This window comes from Pseudonaja textilis, chromosome 7, assembly GCF_049901715.1.
Source record: "Pseudonaja textilis isolate UNSWEBS1 chromosome 7, rPseTex1.2, whole genome shotgun sequence".
Classification (NCBI taxonomy): Eukaryota; Metazoa; Chordata; class Lepidosauria; order Squamata; family Elapidae; genus Pseudonaja; species Pseudonaja textilis.
In genome coordinates this window covers 54,735,355-54,739,600 of record NC_141996.1, presented here as the reverse complement: position 1 = coordinate 54,739,600, position 4,246 = coordinate 54,735,355, and positions in this window count along the sequence as shown.

The following is a 4,246-nucleotide window of genomic DNA, read 5'->3' as shown; positions in this document are numbered from 1 at the left end:
TGCTAATTGATCGGCACAAGTCTTTACCACTATCTCCAGCACTCCATCTGGACCTGCAGCTTTACTGGAATTCACAGCCTTAAGTGCAGCTCTCACTTGAGGTTTGTATAGAGTGAATGGCTGGGAATCAGAAGGCTGGCAGGCAGAGCCTATGGGGTCTGGTCTTTTCATCTCATAGCGGGCAAAGATGTTCAACTCCTCTACCAACGAGGCATCAGCATTGACAGTGTTCCTCATGTTGCCCTTATAGTTAGTTAGGTGCTGCAGTCCCTGTCACACTTGCTTCAGGTTGTTATCTGCTAGGTGGTTCTCTACCTTATATTTGTATTGTTGTTTTGTATTGTTTTCTGCTAAGCGGTTCTCTACCTTATATTTGTATTATTGTCTTAAGGCCTCTTTCTAAAGTTTGACCTGGCCTTTCTCTCTATATCCCTGTACCCTGCATTAAAGACAGAATCCTGGGCTCTCAGAAGTGTCCATACCTCGACAGTCATCCAGGGTTTACAATTCCCAGTCTCTGATGCACTTGTCCATTGTTACGCTGTCAGTCCACACTTTGATGTAAGAGAGTACGGCATCAGTGTATTCATACAGGTCTTGATGTTCAAATGTACTCCACTCAGTGGTTTCAAAACAGTCCTGCAGCTGATTGAGAGCACCCTCTGGCCAGATTTTAACCATTTTCATGACTGGCTGAGTTCTTTTCCTGAGAGGGACATACTTTGGGCATGACAGAAGTGAAAGATGGTCAGATATACCCAGTTGAGGGCATACTCTATAAGCCTATTTTAGGTTAGAGTACACATGGTCTAAAGCAGTGGTTGCCAACCGGTGGTCCGCAAGAAAATGTTGGTGGTCTGCAGAGAAATGTCACCTCCAGAGCACCCCCCAAAGCAATTAATCCAGGCTGCATGGGAACACAAGGCTGCATCGCCCACATGGTCCGCAGGAACCCTCCCTGCCCAGTCACTCCTTACCTGGCAAACTTGCCTGCTAAGTTGCTATTTTTCCTTTTTTTTTTCTTCCAACCATCAGCTGTTTTGCTGTGCCGGGAGATTTAGATTAGCTAGAAAACCGTTGGATTTCTTGCTTTATAGCTAATCTTCAGATCTTTGGCTCTGCTTTTAAGCAGAGCTGAACCTCCCTTAGGATTGAAGGTTCTATTATTCAGTGCAGACTCAGGTAGCCGATGGCAGAAGCACAGATCTCTCTAAGTGATTCTGTGAGCAACTCAACCTGCCTGCCTGCTTTGCCTGATTTGGGGTAAAAGTTGCTTTTTGTTATAAAAAATTCAGTATTTACATATTTATATTTACATACAAGCCACACCCGCAAAACAGAACTGGTTGTTAAGAAACTCAAATCCCACCCCTCCCTGTGTGTTTGTGTGTGTGTCTATGTGTGTGTGTGAGAGAGGGAGAGGTAGGTTAGATCAGATCTCTCTCCCTCCCACCAATCAGCAAGCCACCTTCAGTCAAAATTCATATTAGTGGTCCGTGGGACTTAAAATTATGAGTTTGGTGGTCCCTGAGGTCCAAAAGGTTGACAACCCCTGGTCTAAAATTTTCTTCCCTCTGGTGGAAAATTGCATGTACTGCATACTTAGGGAAACTGTCTTTAAACAGGCTTGATTGAAGTCCCCAGCCACGACAAGAGCGCCCTCTGATGATTATCAACTTGCCACATGATAAGGTTTTCAGACCTAGTTGGCCAATCAGAAACATGAAAAAAGCTTGCAGATACATCTGTCCCGGGCTTCTTGTGGGATTAAAGGACTTGGCCCAGTGAAACAACTCCTCCTAGCTTTCTATTTATTAAGAAAATGCATCAGTTAATGGCATGCTAGTTTTGTTTAATCCAGCCCTGCAACAAAGCTTAGAATTAGAATTACTTCCAATGCTCACTTAATAACAATGTCACTTGACTTTTTAAATCGCCTCAAAGGTAACTTTCTCTACTACAGAATGTTTTAAGTTTTCTAACCATGTATGCTTGCAAGTTATCATGTTACTCAAACAGGTATGTACTCAACTATTTCTAACCCCTAGTTATGCCCATTTTAGAAATAAGGAAGAGCATAAAAAATGGGAAGCATCCCCTCAGACTGGCCTTCCTTGGGTCTGGCTGGAAGAATACTTCATCTTCCAGATCTTTAAATCTATGAGGGATCATTTGTATTGAGAAGAAAAGGCTCCTTGGTGCATCTTCCTCTTTGGGTCATCAGTGAGTCTTCCTCTGGATTAGTGTTAAGCAGTTTCTATATTTGCCCTTGAATTAACAAGAACTAACATCATCCAGTCCAATTTAAATTTGCCATACAATATTACCGGACAGTATTGCAGGCTAATTCTGCCAACTGCCAAGAATTCAATTCTGACTGCTCAAGGTTGACTCATCCTTCCAAGGTTGGTAATATGAGGATCCAGATTATTGGGGGCAATATGCTGACTCTGTAAACCACTTAGAGAAGAGGCCTGTAAAACACTTGGAAGCAGTATATAAGTGCTATTGCTTTTCACTAAAATAATAAATCTTGAACAATTGCTTGTGCCTAGATCATACCGTTAGGTTGTATCAGACATTGTTATCTCCTCCATTAAAACTCTCAATTCTTTCTGCTGTTTTCTGAAACAAGGTTTATTTAGAAATTGTTGTGGATTCAAAGTTGGAGATAATGAAACAATTAGAGTCTTAAAATACGACTGTATTTTAAATACAACTGTAAAATATATGTTATATTTTTGTACTTCAGTTAACTTTCAGCAAAATTACTTCAAAATGGAATGTGTGTGTATAAATTAAATTGGACAGAAAAAATGATAGCTTCCCCCCCACATCCTTGATAGTCTTATCTAACAGTTTCCCAATGTACTAGATATCTACTATGTTTTCACTCCACTGTGCACTAACATTTTCCACTGTGCACTAACATTTAAAATGCTGTATAATAGCTTTCTTAGAAATACAAATAGGGCCTAAATTTAACCAACTGGTTCTGGTCACTATGAATAGTATGAAATGTTCAGACAGCTGCTCATGGATGTAGCTGCTGATACTGGCCCAGAGGTTTGCCCTGCCTGTATAAGAAAATGATCTATAACTTATTGAATATAATTGATTCTAGGCATGTCCTTATCATAAGTAGATAATTTAGACTGAATCTTTCCAATTCCACATTCAAGTGAGTTGTTTTTAAAGCAATATCTTAATCATCTTGCTTTTATATATTAGCATCAGTTTAATAAGATCGTGTTAACACAATGGAGTGACACATTTTTCTTCTTTTATATTTCAATTAAAGTGTCAAGAAATATATTCAGCACCTGATATAAATGGTAGAAGGATCCTGTATTTAATTCTCAATTGATTTACCTTACTTAAAACTAACACAACCAAAGCTACCTCACTTCAAGCACACTTCAAACTCACTTGTCAGTGATATTAACAAGTTTGAGATATCTGAAAATAAAATCAAAAGTACCATTTGTTTGCAACTTTATAAGCACTCTGAAGAAATACTAAAGTAATTGATTGCTCAAAAGAACAATTCATTCTCTGGAATACAAAACAGAAATAACATTTTTATTACAAAGCTTTTTTTAAAAAAAACCCACCAATTTATGAACTATTTGCTGAGCTGTGTTTTATACTATGTTGATTAAAGATTTCTAATAAAATAACTATTTGATGTAAAAATAATTTCATAACATCAAAATGAAGAGAGGCATGGTAACATCAGCATATTACATACTGAAGACTGGTTCCTGGAAGTTATTCCAAACTTTATATAAATTTTTTGAATCATTCTGGTAAAGATGGAGATGGACGGAGAAAAAAAAATCTATCCTTGAAATTCCAGTACCATAGTGCCAGCAGAAAAAAAAGTCTTGCCATTTATCTAAAAAGATAGCTGGTGGCATGGTTCTAACAGTTGGAACTCAAACCTTTCTATTCCCCAGCTTGATCCCAAGTTATGGTGAATCTAATCAGTAAAGCTATTTGTTTCCATGTATTGCAAATTGACAAGACAGGAACTCTGAAGGTGGGAGAAAGATTCCCAGCAAAATACTTTTTGCATCCTGCTGGCATCAGCAGGACTTTAGATATAGTGAATCCCATCCCCTCTTTTTGATTCAAATAGCCTTATTAACTATCCTTACCCTGTAATCAAACAGCACAGAGGCTTCTGCAAAAGTGATAATTTAGTTCATTTTAATAGAGGAAGAACAACGCCTTGATTGAATAC